Source organism: Geotrypetes seraphini, chromosome 6, assembly GCF_902459505.1.
Source record: "Geotrypetes seraphini chromosome 6, aGeoSer1.1, whole genome shotgun sequence".
Lineage (NCBI taxonomy): Eukaryota > Metazoa > Chordata > Amphibia > Gymnophiona > Dermophiidae > Geotrypetes > Geotrypetes seraphini.
In genome coordinates this window covers 97,900,283-97,922,817 of record NC_047089.1, presented here as the reverse complement: position 1 = coordinate 97,922,817, position 22,535 = coordinate 97,900,283, and positions in this window count along the sequence as shown.

Here is a 22,535-nt window from a genome sequence, read left to right as displayed (position 1 = left end):
TGGCATTAATTTAAATTTATGCACACATCTTTAGGTGCTGGAATCTGTGCATAAAGTTTACTCACAGATCTGAAAAGGGGTGGGGTCATGGGAGGGGCAAGGATGGATCAGGGATATTTCCAAAATTTTAGCATAATATTACAGAATAAGGGAGATTCACACCTAAAATAGGCAAGAGAATGTACACTAGGTCTTAGTGGTGTAAATCCTTTACACAAAATTGGGTACACAAAATGCTATTCTATAAATGGTGGCTAACTCTGAGCATCATTTATAGAATAATTCTTAGAACTAATTTTTATCAGCATCATGTACAGAATTTAATCCATAATGCAGCAATTGGTGTGCACAGTTAGTGCATGACCACACTGGCTGTTAAAATGGTGGCTTGTTATTTAGTGCATGCCAATTCCCTCATTCACTACATAGTGTGGAAATGGATAGGGAAAGAGTGTATACTTTGCCTTACTTTTTATATTAGAGCATCTATGTTAGCTGTCTAGGACAATGCTGGGCATGCTCCCAAAAGCTTTTGCAACAAATGGACAATAACTGCACATTTTTACTGCTTTCTAATAAAAGGGCCCATAAGTATCTCATGTTCCCTAGTATCCTATCAGACCAGTCCAGACAAATGGGTTGTGTCCATCTACCAGTGGATGGAGACAGGAAGAAAATAGTTCTTGTAGCATAGAATGGTCAATATTTCTCTGTCTCCCAGGTGGATGGATGACTGGCTAACAGCCCTGCTACTTACCTGGATTTAACTAGTTTCAATTTAAGTTTTAACTACCCTTTTGGGTTTTTCTGCTTTTGAACCAGTTTAATGCTCAGATTAGTTTGGGGTGCCAATTGTCTCCCGAACCAGTTTCTCAACTGTATTTCAGTAGAGTTTTGAGGGTGCCTGTCAGCATAGCTATTGCTAGCAATCAGCATTTTCAGTTGGCATAACTAATGTCAGCAAAGGCCTATGGGAAATTATATCAATCTGACTCTGGGATGTTGATGCATATAGATCACATACAGTAAGCATCCTGGCAAACTGTTTCAAATAACCCTAATTCAATCAGTGCTTAGAGGACCTGGCAGTAAAAAGGTGTGAATGTCTGATGCTTAGGATGGACAGCTTAGGATATACAATGGGTCCAGGTGCACAGATAACTAAGGTTAATCAGAAACTATTGTCAGAGGCATACTGGAAATTACATTTGACTTCAGCCTATTCTCTTGTCTAGCACAAGTTTACTAAGGATGGGGATGCTTAATTTCTATTGAAGCTCGATAGATTCTATATTTAGAATAAGTTTCCAAACTATAAAAGCCCCCTCGTAACATCACCCCCGCTGGTCTTGCTCTTCTTGCTCTCTATCTGAAGCTTGGGACATCACCCTCCCCACCCCCCTTTCTCTCTCTTTGTATGCTCTGTCTCTCATTCACAAGAACACAGAAGCAATCTCTGTAATTGTAAAACTTATATCTCTCATTAATTTTAATGTTTAAGTGTAACTTTTATGAATCTTACTTTTCTGTAAGCCTATTTCTATAATATATTCTTTATGCAATCACCTCTGGCCGTGCTTCTTATTTGAGTCTACTTCCTGGTGAATCTTCAATATTGAACCTGGGATCTGGCGTTTTGTAAGGGCGCCTATCATAACCCCTACAATCTCACATTGTGGGGGCCACTACAATCCTTACACTTTGGGGGCTCGTCTCGGTCCTTCCTGACGATTTCATCTGGGTAAGTAGAATTCAAATTTTTTTAATTTTTTTTTTTTGTATGCACTGTGCAATAGGATTATTGGCTGCATAAGACAAGGTGAGAGATGGTATTTTCCACTCAAAAGGCCTTGTGCAGTATTGATAGAAATCAAAAGACCTTGGGAAACCCTTAAATTGTTTTAGACTGTTCTGATCAAATTTAATGTGTGAGTGTCAGTTGGGTTGGGGGTTCCTTCTTTATTGTTTTTGGGTTTAAAAAAAAACAACCATATGAGCTTATGCTAAAGCAGCTGTTCTATTGAGCTGAAGTGTATCTGAGAGATCTGACTTTCATGTCTCCTCTAACCCCTACCCCCATTGGCTAAGTCTGAATTTGATGAGTCTGTTCTGGTTTATTTCAGTTATTATAGCACTCTAATATTTGTATCTCTGTTCCTTATTAAGCTCTCACAGCAAGGATTACTGACAGGAATCTTTGTTCTTCCAGTTTCTATAAGCAGTTAAATGTTTTAAGTGACTATCTAAAAGCAGCAAATATTTCTTTGTCCCTCTTATGTGGAGGATTTTTTTTTTTTTTGTAACATTTTATTGAAAGTATTCAAATACAAAAATGTACAAATAATACAATAAGCTGCATACTCAATTCAAATATAATGGAGTCATATGAGATTAACATTTAAATCCTTAGAAAACCCATCTAGAGGAACCCAAATCCTAGTGAAACTAATTATATTATTTTGTTTGAATGCTATTATTTCTTCATATTTCCTTTTTTTAAAAAAAATCTTTTGTTGATTTTTCACACCAACTACAGTGCCATTAACAGTTAGATGTACATATAATGAATCAAGAAAAAGCACAATCATCTTTCAGAAAAACATGAACAATCACTTTTGCCTCCCTCCCCCTCTAATGACTAAACAGGAAAATATATACAGTGGTACCTTGGTTTATGAGCATAATTTGTTCCAGAAGCATGCTCGTAAACCAAAATACTCGTATATCAAAGTGAATTTCCCCATAGGAACTAAGGGAAACTCTCTTGATTCATTCCCATCCACCCCCATCCCCCGAGGCCAGTGGCGCTGCTCTATCCCTCCCCCATGAGAACCGGCATTGCTTCCCCCGAAGGTCCCCCCCCCCTGGCGATCCAGCCCCCCCCCCCCCCCGCCACGATCTGAAGTCCCCCAGACCCACCTGAACAGGCTTCTTATTTCCATATCGGCACTGGCACTGGCATGTCCTGTGCGTTGGTGCCAGTGCCCGAAGATCGGCCTCCTCTTCTTTGCTGGGCCTTGAGTATCTGCGCATGCTCAAGGCCTGTGATTTCACGCTCTCTCCGAATCATCTCACTACAGCTCCATTATAGGTAGTGGTGAGCACCCCCAAAACCTAGACCAAGGATCTCAAAAGTCCCTCCTTGAGGGCTGCAATCCAGTCGGGTTTTCAGGATTTCCCCAATGAATATGCATTGAAAGCAGTGCATGCACATAGATCTCATGCATATGCATTGGGGAAATCCTGACTGGATTGCGGCCCTCAAGGAGGGACTTTGAGACCCCTGTCCTAGACCCACCTATCTACCACCCAATAGCCCTTATAAGAGCCCTTATTGGAGCCTCTTATAGGGCAGTACCAAAGGGTTTGGGGATTTTTGGGGAGTGCACATGTTTCACCATGATTGCAGTTATTAGAGTGGATCATGGGCTTGGGTCCTCCTCTCCATGGGTCCCGAACCCACCCCCAAGATGACTTAAGACACCTCTGTGCAGCTCGACTAGGCTTTCTTATGCCAGGTGCTGATGTTCTGGAGGCAAAATTTAAAAGTTGTGATTATGAATTTTATGTGGGGGGGTCTGTGATCACTGGGGTAGTGTGTGGGGGTCTGTACTATGTGTTTGCAGTGCTTATCTGGTCACTTTAGGTTGGTTTTTGTGACTTAGACCATGTTTTAAATGGTCTAAGTCACAACGACCAAGTTCTGTCTAGGCTGTGTTGTAAAACATTCGGTTATACATGCAGTACAACTAAGTCTAAGCCTCCCCACGTCCCGCCCAAATCCTGCCCTCGACACCACTCCTGAAACGCCCCGTTTAGCTCTGATCATTCAGCGGCACTAGGAAGGCCTAAGTCATTTGTAAACACGTCCAAAACCCGTTTTGATTATTGGCACTTGGACATCTTTCGTTTATGATCGTCCAAGTGCTGACTTGGGCCAGTTTTTGGACGTTTTTCTCTTTCGATTATGAGCCCCATAGTGTATATTGTGTATTTAAGTGTATATACATATTGAGATATTTAAGTGTAAGATATTTAAATATGCCTTATGATGTAGACCACTCACCTTTTAGTAGTGTTCCTCTGGACTGATTCCATCCTGTTTATATCCCTTTCAAGGTGCGGTCTCCAGAATTCTACACAATTTTCTAAATGCGGTCTCAACAGATTTTTATATAGGGTCATCAATACCTCCTATTTCCAACTTGACCATTCCTCTCCCTATTCAACCAAGTATCCTTCTAGCTTTCACTGTCAACTTTTCAACCTGCTTGGCTGCCTTAAGATCACATAATATCACACCCTAGTCCCATTCCATTTTTGTGCACAAAACTATACATTCCCTTGGTATTTTATAGTCCAGATGCATGACCTTGTATTTCTTAACATTAAATCATAGCTTCCAAATTTTAGACCATTCCTAAAGCTTCACTAGGTCCTTCCTCATGCTTTCCACACCATAAAGTACTTGGGAGTGATAGTATGTGATGATCTTAAGGTGGCCAAACGGATCGAAAATGTAATGATAAAATGCTAGAGGGATGCTATGGTATATAGGGAGAGGTCTGGCCAGTAGGAAAACAGAAGTATTGATGCTCCTATATAAGACTCTGGTGAGACCTCATGTAGAATATTTTATACAATTCTGGAGACCACACCTTTAAAAAGATATAAACAGGATAGAGTCAGTGCAGAGGAAGGCTGCCAAAATGGTTGGTGGTCTTCATCTTAAGAAAAGGCAGGAGAAGGGAGATATGCTAAGAGACATTTAAATACCTACATGGCATAAATGTGCATTAGGCGCGTCTCATTTGAAAGGAAGTTCCAAAATGAGAGGACATAGGATGAAGTTAAAAAGTGATAGGCTCAGGACTAATCTAAGAAAATACTTTTTTTTTTTTTTTTTTAACAGAAAGGGTGTTAGATGCGTGGAATAGGCTCCTGGTAGAGGTGGTAGATACAAAGACCGAATTCAAGAAGGCTTGTGGGATCTCTTAGGAAGAGGATGCTGAGAATGGGCAGACTGGATGGGCCATTTGTCCTTTTCTCTTCCATCATATTCCTATGTTTTTTGGCTTAGCCTCCCCTGTGCTTTCTAGGACCAAGGAATGGTTGGGGAGTCTGTTGGTTGCGAGTAAATTCCTTCTAGAGCCACAGAATGGTGGTGGTTCTAAACACAGAGACTGCAAAACTCAAGAGACGCAAACTGGAGTCATCTAAAGGAGACTCAGCGCTACCTAACATGGAATTTTCTCTGGAATTTGTCAGTCTAATGTGGGGAGTCTTTCAGGATGGCTGAAATCCCCAAGGAGAGTCTGGCAGTGCACCAGGAGGTTCATGAGTGAGCTCTCAGAGCATGTTTGCCTCAGTTTCAGAAGCTGGAGTCGTGAGCTGGCGGAGGATTGTGGAAACTGCCTTAAAGTGAGCTTATAGTTCCAGAACTTATAGCTTATAGTTCCAGAACTGCTCCACCAGGCAGAGAGGGCAGAACCCTAGATAAGTTTGCACACAGAGTGTTTGAAGGCTCCATGCTGGCTAATAGAATATTAAAGTACAATTTCTTTATGACATTTTATATGAAATTACTTATCCAAAAACTGCCATCTTTTGATCAATACATACCAGCTGAATGATTACCAACATATATGGTACATTCCAACTTTGATGCTTCTGACATAGTCTCTTGTACCTCGTCAGTCTTTATTGTCATGCATAGACAAGCATGGCCAAGAATTTCAGACCTAGATGCTAGTGTACAAGATTGAATCTCCAACATACCCTGTATAGAAGATTATCTTTTGGGGGATTGTATAGAGGAGGCAACTCAGAAGATCAAAAGACATATTGATTGCATGACTATCTTATTTTCCTCCAAGTCAACCTGGTCCTAAATCCCAAAGAGGTATTCTATTGCCTCCAGGTGTTCCACTTTATTTTTTTATTTTATTCAATTTTTTATACCGTTCTCCCAGGGGAGCTCAGAACGGTTTACATTAATTTATTCAGGTACTCAAGCATTTTTCCATGTCTGTCCTGGGGTGCTCACAATCTACCTAATGTACCTGGGGCAATGGGGGGATTAAGTGACTTGCCCAGGGTCACAAGAAGCAGCGTGGGTTTGAACCCACAACCCCAGGTTGACAGCCACATCTACTCGCTCTTCAAATCTGAGGCAACCTAGGCAGCAGAAGACTCGGTCACAGCCTCAGTCCAAACAACAACAATGTTTTGGATTTCATAACAGAGAGCATTGTTAGAATTTTCTCAACCTCTGCCTCAGACTCTCCCCTTAGGAAGTCAACTTGCTCACTATTCTCATCGGTGGTCTCTAATAACATCAGATCACTGGGTCCTTCATTTTCTGAAAACATCTCTAAACCATCCTCCAAGAGAGTTTTATTTCAACTTCCATCAGAAGATCCTCCTTCACCAAGAGCTCTGTGCTCCTCCAGCTCAGTGCCATAGAACAAGTATCTCTGCAGCTGATGGGCCAAGGGTTCTGCTCAAAGTATTTCCTTATACCAAAAAAGACCAGAGGTCTCCGTCCAATTCTAGCCCTCCAAGCTCTAAATAAATACTCGAAGGAGAAATTTTGAATGGTCTCTCTGGGAACTTTACTACCACTGTTGGAAAAGAATTGTCTATGCCAGGGGTCTTCAAAGTCCCTCCTTGAGGGCCTCCTGAGTCGGGTTTTCAGGATTTCCCTATTGAATATGCATTGAAAGCAGTGCATGCACATAGATCTCTAAATCTCAAGCCTACACCCATTTTCATTCTCCCACCCCACAGAAAATATCTATGCTTTAGAATGAGAACATGTCACTTTGAATACCGGATTCTTCCATTTGGACTGGCATCAGCACCCAGAGTTCTACATGAACAACCTGGGTAGAATAGGGTCTTGCTTTCTCTGTCAAGAAGTGATCAAAATCTGATCCTGAACAATTCCTCGCAAAATTTTCCTCAAAGCAGTTTATCTAGTAGGAAATCAGAATTTCTTAGTAGACAAGCTGCACAAGTGGTCACTCAGCTCTAACACCTTACATCAAATATTTGTGGATTGGGGAACCCCAGAAGTGCTTCTCCCTTCAATCATTAACTTCCACTCTTCTGTTCCAGATTCTACACCCCCAATCATCTAGAGTTGGGTGCCTTTCTCTTCGAGAAGCAAGACAAGTTCCCTTAAGCTTTCCCTAAAATTCCTCTACTCAGGAAAACTCTACTCAAACTTCAACAAGAACAAGCCACCTTGATTCTCAGCACCTTGGTGGCCGCATAAACCATGGTTCCCTCTCCTACAGCTCAGCAAAAGGGACCCCATCACATTACAAATATTTCCAACCTTAATGACACAGAACGAGGGCTCTCTCCTCCATCCCAATTTCCATTCATTATCACTCACAACAAGGTATCTCTCTCCCAACAAGTAGATGATTTCCCTGTGTCAGCCATCAGTGAAGCCTCTAGAAAACCTTCCACTCAGAGCTTGTATCATTTCAAGTGGACTCATTTCACAGTCTGGTGTAATCATCACTCACTGTATCTGATCACATGCCCTATACCATTGGTGCTTAACTATCTCCTGCGCTTTTCCAACTCTGGTCTTAAAACTACTTCAGTCAGAGTTCACCCCAGTTCTGTCAGTGCTTACCATACATCACTAATCCTCTAGTTTCTAGATTCAGGAAAGGTCTTTATTATACCAAACTATCTTTCAAGCCTCCTCCAGAGGTGTGGGACCTTAATGTTGTACTTTCCACTCTGACAAAATCTCCCTTTGAACTACGCTCAACCTCATCTCTCAAGTATCTCACTTGGAAAGTAATATTCCTCATATCTCTTACATCTGCACACTGAGTCAGTGAGCTTCAAGTGCTTGTGTCAGATCCACTTAAACAATCTTCTACCACGATAGTATAGTTCTTCGTACTCATCTGAAGTTCCTTCCAAAGGTCATCCCAGAATTTCATCTAAACCTCCTGTCTTTTTTCCAAGGCCACATTCTCACCCTGATGAGGTTGCACTCCACACACTGTACCGTAAATGTGCACTAGCTTACTACTTGAATCAGACCAAACCTCACATAATATCCATTCAGTTGTTCCTGTTATTTGATCCTAACTGACTTGGAGCTCCTGTCACCAAGAGAACCATCTCCATATGGCTGGTGGACTTTATATCCTTTTGCTATGCTCAGGAGGCTGGGCTGACACTTGAAGACCGTTTCACTGCACATAAAGTTTGAACAATGGTGACTTCAGTAGCTCAACTACGTTCTACTCCCATTGAAGACATCGGTAAAGCAGCCACCTGGTCCTCAGTTCATACCTTCACATCCCTTTTAGAGAATCATTCCAGATGGGATAGTTGGTTTGGCCAAGCAGTTCTCCAAAATTAATTCTCCATTTAGATGCCAACTTTCCTCCAACTCTTTTGGTTTCTCCAGACTCATGATATTTGTCAGTAATGCTGCCCGATTCAGGAAAAAAAATTTGATTTGATTCGATTCAGCCTATTGAATTGGTTTTCGATTTGATTCGATTTTCCTGCCCAATTGGGCGGTGTGTTATTTTTTTTTTTTGTTTGTTTTGTTTTGTTTTGTTTTGTTTTTTCAAACATCCTGGTGGGTTTATTTTATAGCCTCTTCAACCCCTTTGCCTTCTCCTAACCACACTGGCGCTGTGGTGTAAACAAAAAAGACTTTTCCTCTCTTTGTTAAAGTCTAACACCAGCTCTGGCAGGATACACGTTTCAAATCTAACATATTGTAATCACAAAACAGAAAATAAAATTAGTTTTTCTACCTTTTGTTGTCTGGTCATTATTCAAATCTTGTTGGTCCCAGGCTCTGGTTGTCTTCTGATAACTTGCTTGCCAGGGTCTCCTTCTTTCTTCTTTCTCTGTGCTAACCATCCATCTGCCATCTCTGTCCTCCCCTTCTGTTTCCCGTCCTCCCCTTCTGTTTCCCTTCCCACCCCCCCCACCCCGGATGTCTGACATCTTTCCTTGTTTTGTCTCCCTCCACAGATCCACCTTTTCTTAACTACCCTTTCATCCAGCTTCTCTCCCTCCTTCCCCACCACCCCAGGGTCCACCATCTCTCCCTTTCTTTTCCCCAACTACCCTCCTATCCAGTATCTCTATCCCCCTCCCCACTTTCCCTTGTGTCCAACTTCTCTCCCTTTCTCATACTTCATGTGAATCCCTCCCTAAATCCCATTGTCCATCATCTCTCTCTTTCCTCTATTTTCAGACCCATTATTTCTTCCCCCCCCAAAGTCCAGCATATGCACGTCTCTTTGAACCCCCCTTCCCTCCCTCCGTGTACTTCTACACCAGGGCACCTCCCCATGAAGGCCTGCACCCCACCCCTAAAGGCCTGTGCCACCATCCCTGAAGGCCTGCATCCCACCCCTGAAGGCCTGTCTCCCTCCCTTGAAGGCTTGTCCCCCCTTAAAGGCCTGCATCCCATCCCTGAAGACCTGTCTGTCCCCCTTGAATGCATGTCTCCCCCCTTGAAGGCTTGTCTCCCCCCCTTAAAAGCCTGCATCCCACCCCTGAAGACCTGCCTGCCTGTCCCTCCTGAAGGCCTGTCTTCCCCCCCAACCCCCCCGGAAGGCCTGCATGTTCCCTCTGGCCTCCCACTGGTGTCCAGCTTCCCCCCTGGCCTCCCCGCACCATTTACCTTTGAGGAGCAGCCTGCAGACAAGATTGCGGTGCTAGCGATCTTTGCACTGCTTCGGAGCTGTTTCCTCTGCCGCGATCCCGCCCCTCCTCTGACATCAGAGGCAGGATCGCGGCGAAGAAAATAGCTCAGAAGCAGTGCAAAGATTGCTAGCACCGCAATCTTGTCTGCAGGCTGCTCCTCAAAGGTAAACGGTGCAGGGAGGCCAGGGGGTGAAGCCGGACACCAGGGGGGGGGAAGCCGACAGCAGCACTTCCTGGCTGACCCTCCCCCCTCGCCCTCTAAAGCAGGTGCAGCAGCAGCCAGCCAGCAAGAGCAGCGCTGTCGCTCCTGCTATAGGGGGCAAGGGGGAGGGTCGGCCGAATCGGGAAGCCAATTTTTTTTTTTTAATCAATTCAAATCGATCCACCCGAAGTGAATCGGTGAACCGATTCGAATCGTGAATCGGGCAGCACTACTTGTCAGTAACACTCATTTCAGAGGCATGATCCTGACATTTAGGGAGTCTCATATATGAGAATATGCTGCCTGCTTGTCTTCAGATAAAGCATAGTTACTCTTCTGTAGCAGATGTTATCCAAGGACAGCAGGCAGATATTCTCACAACCCTCTCATCATCCCTAGTTGGTTTCTTAGCTTTTTAACTAAACTGATGGTCCTGCAAGCCAACGTTGGATGAGAAGCATGCACATGGTATGGGCAGTCTTAAAAATTTAAATTGAAAGTATACTTTTTGACCATGCCAGATTCCAGGCTGATGTCACCCATATATGAGAATATCTGCCTACTGTCCTCAAATAACACCTGTTACTGGTAACTATGCTTTAGTACTATTCTTTAAACTGTATCCAGAATTAGGCACAGATAGATTTAGATAGATTGTGAGCCCACCGGGACAGATAGGGAAAATTCTATAGTGCCTGATTGTGAAACCGCTTAGATAACCTTGATAGGCAGTATATAAAAACCTAATAGACTAAAAAAAATTTTTATAGAATGCATGTAGTGCCTGTCCATATGGCTAAAATTTAGGTGTGCCCAAACAACAAGGGAATGAGTGTTAAACACTGCTGGTGAAAAGGACATTCTCTAAGAACCCTAAAAAAAAAAATTCCTCTACTTTATAAAGGCTCATTTACATATTCTCTGGATTCTAATATACAAATAATAGGAGATAATAATATGTGCAGAGATGATCATAAAGTGACACCATTGTGTTGGTCAAGCCAACCATAAGGTGTCTCCTCTCTCAATCAGCACATAGCATGATGAAAATAACAGGCCAACCAATTTCAATATGTGTAAATGAATGCACTTATCTTTGGATACTACCACTCCTATCCATTCAGTTGTATTCGACCCTTGGATACTCTGTAGGCCAGTCCTCACCATGCTTTTCTGTTTTCCACAGAATCTTTCAATTACTTTGTTTGTTCCCATGTCATTCTTGATAGTATCCAGCCATTGGGCCTTTGGTCTCCCCTGCTTCCTTTTACTTCTGACCATTCCAAGTAGCACCTCCTTTTCTAGTGAATTTGCTCTCAACACATGTCCAAAATAGGTCAGTTTCTGTCCGGTAATCTTGCCTTCCAGTGAAAACTCTAGGTTTATATGATCAAGAACATCTTTGTTGGCGATCCTAGCTGTCCATAGGATTCATAGAAGTCTCCAGCACCAGAGCTCGAAGGCATCAACTTTTCCTCTATCTTCTTTCGTGAGTGTCTATGTCTCACAGCCATATGTCGCAACCAGGAACACAATGGCAGTGATTAGTCTTTTATTCACTTGTTCAGGGTCAGATGCATTTTGCATATAGCTGCCTAAGAGAACCCTCAAAAAACCGTACAACTTCTCAGTGAACTATGCAATGGTCTCTACAAAAAAAAATATTTATATACATAAGATAGGTATCAATACTTAATACAATGTTAAAACATCATATCATAACATAAGTTTCTGGTTTTCAAGTGGGCTGTCCCTCACTCTTCACTTTATAACGGTTCAAAAGATGTCATCCACTTGTCTCCTCCCATTTTATATGTCACTCAAAAACAAATAATAAAGGTAAGGATACCATACTCCCTGTGGTAGATGCTCCGTATGTGATTTATCTCTCTCTGGGAATCAATGGGTTCACCCAATTACAAATAGTGTCTATTATTTGAAATCTCATACTTCATGTGAATCCAAATTTGTGATATATGTCATTTCCTGCCCTTGCGGGCTAATATATATAGGTTGTACCACACGCAGTATCAAAGTTAGACTTATTGAACATCGCAGTTGTCATACCACAAAAAAACTTTCTGCTCCGATGGTGTCACACAACAGTACTCACCAACACGAATTTTCTCAGTTACGCTGGTGCATTCTTGAACAAATCCATCCTAACTTTAATGGGGATAGATATGCTTACCTTCTCCAGCGAGAAAACTTCTGGATTTTCTATTTAAAATCATATTTTCCATTTGGTCTCAACGAAAATGTGGATAAATGTTTTACTGTTTGATTCTATATATTTCCTTTTTATTTTTTTCAATTTTCATTTTTTTACGTTTTTCACGTTTTTTATGTCGTCACAAGTACGTTGCTCTCGTGAGATCTCTTGGCTTTACTAAACTCCTGAGACGCCATTGTGATTTCCCCCTGAGCGTTTCATTATCCATTTACGTCGTGGGACATGGTGTAAGCAGCAGTAAATGTGACTACTGCCACCGTAATACAGTTGAAAGTTTCTCTCCAAACACATGTTTGTGGAAGAGTATCCCCCGCTCCTGACGAAGGATCCAAAACAGGGCTCTGTCGAGTGGTGACTCCCATCTGGCAAGACGATATGTGTTTTTTGATTTCAAACTCAGCTAAGTACTGATTAAGTACTGATTAAGCACCAGTTTGAGTTTATGGTACTTATTTTTCTAGGTGCTACAACTATATGGTGCTATACTGATATGGTGCTATAATTTATTGGACGTTTCAATTATACGAAATAGATGGTGCTATAATTATATGGTGCTATAATTTATTGGACGTTTCAATTACATGGTGCTAGGACTTTGTGGTGCTTTTGATTGTTTGGTGCTATGTTTGTTACACAATGTTATGAATTTTACAGCATGTTATGAACTTTAAGCTTTTATGAACTTTTGATGTTATTTATATACTCTTTTTACCCAACAGGAGTGTTTATAGTCTTAGCAATTTTGATTTTTTTGAAGTTTTTTCTTCCTTTTTTTGCACTTAGCACTTTCAAGCACATCTTCCTCACATTGTGATGTTTTTTGGGAGTTTTTCTATTTTTAATTAGTTATTGTGATCCTTTCCCTGAATCTTTAGTTTTTTCTCATTTTAGCACTTTTTCACTTTAGCACTTCTGGTCACTTTAAAAGGACTTAATGATGTATGAGGCGATTCTCATTAGGACTGAGGTTCTGGTGCTAGTCACCTATGAGAAATAACCTGAGCCTATATACCGCATGTTATCCATTTAAGGCTCATACTGATGTCCTTTAGTGCCATGTGTTATTATTTCCTATTTATTACTTATATTGATAATTTATTTAAGTGACCAGTTGCTTAGTTATTTTCTTATATTTTGTTAGTTTTTCATATATCTTCAGGGATAAGGATCGCTTAGCCAATTCTTATTTATTATTGTATTGGACAGTATTGGCTATTCTAGTCCTTTCGGGTTGCAAATTCTTTTTGCTGTTTTACTCAAAAACAAAAACATTTTCACCACTATTTTTATTGGTTCTATCTAACACGTCATTTTATGAGTGATGTATAAAATGGAAGAAGACAAGCAGATGGTGTCTTTTGAACCATTATAAAGTGAAGAGTAAGGTGCTGTCCACTCAAAAGCCAGAAACTTTAACATGTTTTAACATTGTATGAAGTATTAATACTTATCTTATATATAACATTTCTTTTGCAGAGATCACATAGGGCTCCTTTTACTAAGGTGTGCTAGCATTTTTAGTGCATGCAGGATATTATCGCGCGCTACACCATGCGCTACACGGCTAGAACACCAGCTCAATGCTGGCGTTAGCGTCTAGCATGCGTGGCAATGTAACATGCGCTATTCTGCGCGTTAATACCCTAATGCAGCTTTGTAAAAGGAGTCCATAGTTCACTGAGAAGTACAGGTTTTTGAAGGTTCTCTGGGGCAGCTATATGCAAAATGCATCAGGACCCTGAACAAGTGAATAAAAAGAAAATTTGTGTATCTATACAACTGAAGGCAAGACAGGCATTTTTCCTTCTTATTCAGAGCCCTGATGAAACGATACTCTTATCGTGAAATGTTGACCATCGTCGGCTTTTACAATACTGTACAGTGGCAACAAGCTTCGGCTTTCACCAAGCTTCAGCTTTAGCGTTCAGCTCTAAGTTTTCAGTACACGGGACTGTGGCAATAGTTATGGACAGCACTCACAATTACACTGCATCAATATAAAAATAAGTTCAGTTCCTTTTGCAACAGTCTATTTAAAGTTATTTATTTATTTATATATAGCACAATCGCTGCAGTATAATAAGGGTTTTTCTGGCTGATGATTGAAGCATGGGAAGAGCTTAGATCAAGTTTTAGCTCTCACCCATAGCCCTGGGGTTAATACACCCTGTGGCTTCTGAGGCCTTTTCCCTTATCTGGCTTTTGTGATCTATGGCAAGAAAATACAGCATAACTGGTGGTGTGTTGGAATTCTATATAAAGATACACAAATGGAAACTGGTTGGACTGTTATTTTCACTATGATATGTGCTATAATTGAAAGCGAAGACACCTTATAGTGGACTTGACCTACACAACAGAATTACCGATGAGAACATTATTACCTCCTAATTCGTATATTGGAATCCAGAGAATATGATTTAGAACATAAGAACATAAGAAATGTCTGCACCGGATCAGACCTGGGGTCCATCCAGTCCGGTGGTCCACACACGCGGAGGCTCAGCCAGGCGTACCTGGGCGAATACCTTAATCATTTGTATCCCTCAATGTGTCCCGCAAGAAGATGTGCGTCCAATTTTACCTTAAATCCTAAAATGGTGGTTTCCTCCACCACATCCTCTAGGAGAGAGTTCCAGGCGTTCATCACCTGCTGTGTAAAGCAGAACTTTCTGACATTTGTCATGGCCTTGACCCGTCTTAGCTTCAGTCCATGACCTCCTGCCCGAGTCACATTTGACAAAGTGAATAACGCTGTTTCTTGCTCTCCATCCTTTCCCCTTGTCGGTGAGCGAGCTTGCTCCATTTTGTCAATTCCTGTTAATATTTTAAAAGTCTCTATTAGATCCCCTCTCAGTCTTCTCTTCTCAAGGGTGAATAATCCCAGATTTCTGAGGCGTTCTTGGTAGCTCAAGTTCTCCATACCTTTTACTAGCTTCGTCGTCGCCTCTGCACCCTCTCCAGCAATATTATATCCTTCTTCAGGTACGGAGACCAGTGTTGGACACAGTATTCCAAGTGTGGTCTGACCATTGCTCTATAAAGCGGCATTATGATCTCTTTTGATTTACTCGTGATTCCCTTCTTTATCATGCCCAACATCCTGTTAGCCTTCTTCGCTGCCGCCGCGCACTGAGCCAACGGCTTCAGGTTCCTGTCTATCAGTACCCCAGGTCCTTTTCCTGTTTGCTCTTCCCCAATGTTATGCCTAGCAGTTTATACTCATGCTCCTTGTTTTTCCTGCCCAGGTGCATCACTTTGCATTTTTCTACATTAAAACTCATCTGCCAATTTTCTGCCCATCTCTCAAGTTGGTTCAAATCTCTCTGGAGTTCCTCGTTGTCTTTTTGTGATCTGATTGCCCGGCAAAGCTTTGTGTCATCTGCAAACTTGGTGATGAGGCTGATCGTTTCTTCATCCAGGTCATTTACGAAGATATTGAATAAGATAGACCCAAGAACCGAGCCCTGAGGCACGCCGCTAGTTACTTGCTTCCAGTCCGAGTACTCCCCATTTATGCCTACTCTTTGTTTTCTGTATTCCAGCCAATTTCCTATCCATCTTAGTATATCCCCTTCTATTCCATGACTTTGTAGTTTTCTGAGAAGTCTCTCGTGTGGTACTTTGTCGAACGCTTTCTGGAAGTCCAAGTATATTATGTCCACCGGTTCTCCGCTATCGACATGTTTGTTCACCGTTTCAAAAAATTGAAGTAGGTTCGTCAAGCATGACTTCCCTTTCCTGAATCCGTGCTGGCTACCTCTCAACAGGTCATGGGTATCCAGATGCTGGACTATGCTATCTTTAATCAAAGTCTCGACCATTTTCCCAGGGACCGATGTGAGACTCACAGGTCTATAGTTTCCCGATTCTCCTCTTGATCCTTTTTTGAAGATTGGGATGACGTTCGCTATCTTCCAGTCCTCTGGTATCCGTCCGGTCCTAATTGACATATTAGCAAGGGATTGCAGTAGTTCTCCAATTTCTACCTTTAGCTCCTTTAATACTCTCGGGTGAATTCCATCTGGGCCAGGGGATTTGTCACTTTTTAGTTTGTCAATCTGATACTATATCTGGTCCAGATCCACCTCCACTGTGGTGAGGCTCTCCTCTATTTCTCCCTTGAATACTTTCAATGTCTCCAGTATTGATGTGTCGTCGTCTTAGTAAAATTTAGGTATGGTCATTTATACCAACAAAAACCTGGTGTAAATGCTTGTGACTAAATTGTACACAGATTGGGCATATTCTTTATCAGTGCACCTAATTTACAGGAACTATCATAACCTTATCGAAACTATCATGTCCCTTATCGAAATCCAAGCAATAGACTTTATGCACACCACTTTATAAAATATGTACACTTAAAACTATGTACACATAAATTCTAATTATGGCCAATAATTGCTTGTTAATTGTGAATTAATTATCAGTTCAGATTGGCTTGTTAACTAAATTGCATGCACAAATTGGAATACATACTGATTTGTGCATGCAGCTTTAGTGACAGTATACGGTCTAGGGGGTATAAATTTTGCTGAGTTTTAATTTGTGTATGATTGTATTGTATATGGAATTCTGTAATCTACTTCAAACATTCTATTGAATAGTAAATGTGGAATATAACTTCTCACATTAAATAAATTAAATATGGACTTGGATGCATTTGGTTGATTGAAGAGACAGCCAATGAAGTGAGAAACAAAGATTGCTTCCATGTAAAATATCTGCCACAGGTAGACTTTGAAATATTTTCCCCCACACACTTCAGGATTCAGAAGAAAAGGATGGTGGTCTCATATCACAACTCTAGCCCCTGGATACCAACTGGTATCATCTATGAAGAAGATAAATCATTATAATCTAAGCACATATCAGAAGCAGCAAGAGAAAATATCTTGCTCAAGGTCATGTTGAACATTGGTGGCATTTAAAACCTGGTCATTTAGTTCACAGGTCATTACTCTAACTTCACTTTGAGCTCTAATTTGGTAAAGCTGAGTAAATTTAAAAGCCAAATGTACAGGCCATCACCTTTCCTATGCTAATGCTAAAAATATAGTGGGGTTGTCCAACCTTAAAAAAATAATAATCCTGAAGTTCAAAGCTGTCCTCACAAAAATGTCTGCCTAAGGATGTTTTGACACATTTTCTACTAGTATGAAAAGCCATCTATCCACTTCACTCTGTCCTAACCTGTCAACAGCCAGGATGGAATTAGTATAGCACTGACATCTGAGTGGTAAAGGGATGGAATTCCTCTCATATGAGGAAAGACTAAAACGGTTAGGGCTCTTCAGCATGGAAAAGAAACAGCTGAGGGGAGATACAATTGAAGTCTACAAAATCCTGAGTGGAGTAGAACGGGTACAAATGGATCGATTTTTCATTCCGTCAAAAATTTCAAAGACTAGGGGACACTCAATGAAGTTACAGGGAAATACTGGAGGAAATTTTTTTTCACTCGGAGAATAGTTAAGCCCTGCAACATATTGCCAGAGGATGTGGTAAGAGTGATTAGCGTAGCTGGTTTTAAGAAAGGTTTGGACAAGCTCCTGAAGGAAAAATCCATAGTCTGTTATTGAGAATGACACGGGGGAAGCCACTGCTTGCCCTGTATCAGTAGCATGGAATATTGCTACACCTTGGGTTCTGGGCAGGTACTAGTGACTTAAATTGGCCACCAAGAAAACGGGCTATTGGGCTTAATGGACCATTGGTCTGACACAGTAAGGCTGTTCTTATGTTCTAATTTTGGAAAGCATCTGAGCAGCATATATGCTGTGCTTGCATTGTGCATTATCTCCCCAGATATTATGAAAGCCTCACAAATAGTGCAGTAACCTAAAGACTAGGGAAACTGAATTTAATTTACCTGTGGAATTTTGGAGGGTACTCACTCAGACACCTTTGCATAATATCATCAGCTGAACGGAAGCTTTGCTGAGGTAGCTTCTGGAAATAAAATGCTATCTGCACTTATTAGTGAAGAGTAATTTAATTTTCCTCCCTAAAATGAGTCAAACTACTTCCCTGGCAAATTGTATAGTCTAGATTTCAGGTGTTAAACTGCAGCCCTGGAGGACTGCAAACCAGTTTGGCTTCCAGAATATTCCCTAAAGAATATGTCAAGAAGTTTAGTTTTTTTTTACCCATGATAAAGGTAGTACAAGCAAATCTATCTTATAAATATTAATTTGGACTATCCTGAAAACCTGACTGGTTTTCCACAGTTCAAGATTGCAGTTTGATATTGATGATCTACATTTTAAGTGGAAAATTCAAAAATGAAACATTTCTTGTTAATTGCACTACAAAGACCCATTTTAGACAGAACCTAGAAATAGGAACTGGGACATCCAGGTCAGGCTATGTCAACTGCTGCTAATATTTTAGAAAAAAAAATCTGCTGACAGAGCCTAGATTAAAATATACATGGAGGAATAGACATTATGGGGCTCCTAATAATAAATAAATAAAGATATCCAAAAACTGTCATAAATCAGCACTTGGGCATCCTAATCACTGGGATGTCTAAGGGCCGATTTTCAAAGCTAACTGGACATCTAGCAAAGTGTTATGCCTGCTGTGCATCCAGAATTCCAGCGGGCATGTTTGAAGGCATGTAATGGGCAGAATTTGGGAGAGTTAGACTTGAATGTCTTTCGGCAATAATCAAACCTTTCCCAGAATGTCCTAGATGGAACTTAGATGTTCTGGTTAGACTTGTTTTAAAAGTATCTAAGTGCCAAAAAAAGGTACTGAAACTTACCAGATGACCACTGGAAGGATTATATAATGAGCCCCATACACTTTCCTAGTAGTCACTAACCCCCTCCCACCTCTCAAAGATCTGAATAAAACAGTACATACCTGTCTCTAGAACATCAGCATCTGGTATGGTAAACCCTAGCAGAGCATCACACAGGTGTTTTAAGTAACCTGGTGAGTGGGCTAGTGAACCATATAGAGGAGGAGGCAGACCCATAAGCCACTCTACCTACTACATTTATGGTGGCAAGTATGAGGCCATCAAAATCTTACTCTACTGCTATATGGGTGCTACCTGTAGCCATAAGGGTTATTTGGATGGTAGACAGGTGGGTCTAGTAGGGTTTGAGGAGTTTTGGGTGCTCACTATAAATTATAAGGTAGTTATGATGAAATGTACTTCTGACACCCTTTATGTGACTTTCACAGCAGTGCCCTATAAGATGTCCCACTGCTCTGTTGATATGTCTATGTGGCTAGTCCATCACAATGATGGCCACTTCCATGTCCAAATGGTCTGGATTTGGATGTTTTCAGTGTTTCTGTGGTCAAAAATGGGGTATAAAGTTAGACATCCTAAGGCAGGGGTGCCCAATACGTCGATCGCGATCGACCGGTAGCTCAGGAAGGCAACGTGAGTCGATCGCGGAGCCCATCCCGGGCTCCGTGATAAACTAGTGTTGCCGTCCTGATCTACCGGACCGATCAGCCTTCCTCAGTGTTCTCCCTAGGGCACAGGTGTCAAAGTCGGTCCTTGAGGGCCGGAATCCAGTTGGGTTTTCAGGATTTCCCCAATGAATATGCATGAGATCTATGTGCATGCACTGCTTTCAATGCATATTCATTGGGGAAATCCTGAAAACCCGACTGGATTACGGCCCTCGAGGAGGGACTTTGACACCCCTGCCCTAGGGCCTTTTAGCTGCTGCCGCCGCTGCTGAACATTAAAAAAAAACGGCTTGGAGATTTCAGCCAGTAGCGAACTTATGCTCCGGGCTCTAACGTGTGCATGCCGGCTTCTCTTCTCTTCCCTCCGAAACCGGAAGTTATGTCCGGGGGGGGGGGGGGGAGAAGGGAAGCCGGCATGCACATGTTGAGCCCTGAAGCAAGCGTTCACTACGGGCTAAGGCGGGAGACATGTTAGTGAAAGCATTTCCTCTTCTTTCTGCCGGGTCCTGCCTACTTTCTGTTTCCGCGAAGGCAGGACCCAGCACCATTTCCCCAACAGCTCGATCGCGATGCTGGTCGGCCGAAGCAGGGAGAGGTTGGGGCGGCGTCGGCTTTCGGGCCTGTCATTGGTGGCGGTTTGGGTCCTGGTCCCTGATGGCAGTTTGGGTCCTGGTCCCCGATGGCAATGGCAGTGGCAGTGGCTTGGGGGAGGGCAGGGAGAAAGAAAGAAAAAGGGCAGGCAGGGAGACAGAAGGAAAGAAGAGAAACAGAAAAAAAAAAGAAAGGGAGGCAGAGAGAAAGAAAGGGCAGGGAGAGAGGAAGAAAAAGTTGGGGGAGGGAATGAGGTCTGGAGGAGAGGAAGCATACAGGCTGAAAGAAGGGAAGAAAGATTGGATGCACAGTCATAAGAAGAAAGTGCAACCAAAGACTCATGAAATCACCAGTCAACAAGGTAGGAAAAATGATTTGATTTTAAATTTAGTGATCAAAATGTGTCTGAATTTATATCTGCTGTCTACATTTTACACTGTGGTCCCCTTTTACTAAACTGCAATAGCAGTTTTTAGCACAGGGAGCCTATGAGCGTCGAGAGCAGCGCTGGGCATTCAGCGCAGCTCCCTGCGGTAAAAACTGCTATCGTGGTTTAGTAAAAAGGGAGGGGGTATATGTGTCTATTTTTGCATGGTTTTTACTGAGGTGACAATGCATAGAGTCATCTGCTTTGACCTCTTTGAAAAAACCCCAGAATAGGAATGATAATTAACATTTTCTATGCGTACAGTGTGCTTTGTGTTTTTTTAAAATTTTATTGTTGGTAGATCATTTTGACTTGGTCATTTTAAAAGTAGCTCGCAAGCCCAAAAAGTGTGGGCACCCCTGTCCTAAGGGTTAGACATCCTATTGGCCAAGAAGTCCAACTATACAATGGTACCTCGGTTTACGAGTGCACCGGTTTGCGAGTGTTTTGCAAGATGAGCAAAACATTCACAAAATTGGCGCCTCGGAAACTGAGCGTGGCTCGATTTACGAGCGCGCGCGCCCCCCCCCCCCCCCCCCGCAATCCGGCACCCCCGCCGCTATCCGGCACCTTCCCCCCCCCCGCCACGAGCTGAAGTCCCCCAGACCCACCCGAACCCGCTTCTTACTTTCAGCTCGGCCTCGGCACTGGCACCGGCATGTCCTGTGCGATGGTGCCGGTGCCCGAAGATCGGCCTCCTCTTCTGTGCTGGGCCTTGAGCATCTACGCATGCTCAAGGCCTGCGATTTCACGTTCTTTCCAGCAGATGCTCAAGGCCCAGCACAGAAGAGGAGGCCGATCTTCGGGCACCGGCACCAACGCACAGGACATGCCGGTGCCGAGGCTGAGCTGAAAGTAAGAAGCGGGTTCGGGTGGGTCTGGGGGACTTCAGGTCGTGGCGGTGGTGGGTGCCAGATTGCAGCGGAGGGGGGACAGGATCGCAGGAGGGAGGGTACCTGATCATGGGGGGAGGGTGCCAGATCGTGAGGGAGGCCTTTGGGGGGAGCAATGCTGGTTCTCGGGGGGGAGGGGGGAGATAGAGCAGCGCCACTGGCCTCGGGGGGTGGGAGCGTATCAAAGCGAGTTTCCATTATTTCCTATGGGGAAACTCGCTTTGATATACGAGTATTTTGGTTTATGAGCATGATTCTGGAACGAATTATGCTCGTAAACCAAGGTACCACTGTATATGTTTGGATGTCTAGTGGTTCGGCTTTCAAAAATGGATATTTCTATGCTTCCAACTTCGGACGTTTTGCAGGAAACATCCAAGTCAGACTTAGACATCCTTTTTGAAAATGGCCCTCCAGGGCAATAGTCTACAACACATGCCTCCCTCCCCCCCCCCCCCCAAAAAAAAAAATGTCCTCCATTGCGGTCCTCAAAACATTTGGCTGAAATGCTCTTAAAATCCTTTAAATGTGTTAATTTCAACCTTTCCCAATTGATATAGTAACTGCAAACAATCTCTTAAGTGTGTTAGGTGTCTAATTTATGGAATGTACTACTGTTGACAATCCAAAATAAAATGAGTTAAAAAAAAATATATCCTTGAAGTTTTGTAGACTCAATCATAGTATTAATTTTTAATGTTTAATACTAAGTCTGAACAAGCAAGTCAAGGCAGTTTACAAAATTAGTAGTATGTGTAAACCACTACATTATGGACAAGATTCAATAATTGATGCCCAAATTTGGATGCCAAAAAAAATGTAAAGTCACACCCACTCTCCTGGATACCCCAGTGGAGGTAGTGACAAGAATTAATATCATAAACCCCTAGTGAAGGGTTTACTGGAGAAACTGCAGTGTCCCTTTAGACCACTTTAATTGACCACCTCTCCAGAACTTGATCATTTACAAACTTTATTGGTAAACACTTAAAAAAAAGGTTTGGCTTGTCAGAATGCTCCCAAATACTTCAATTCAGTCTC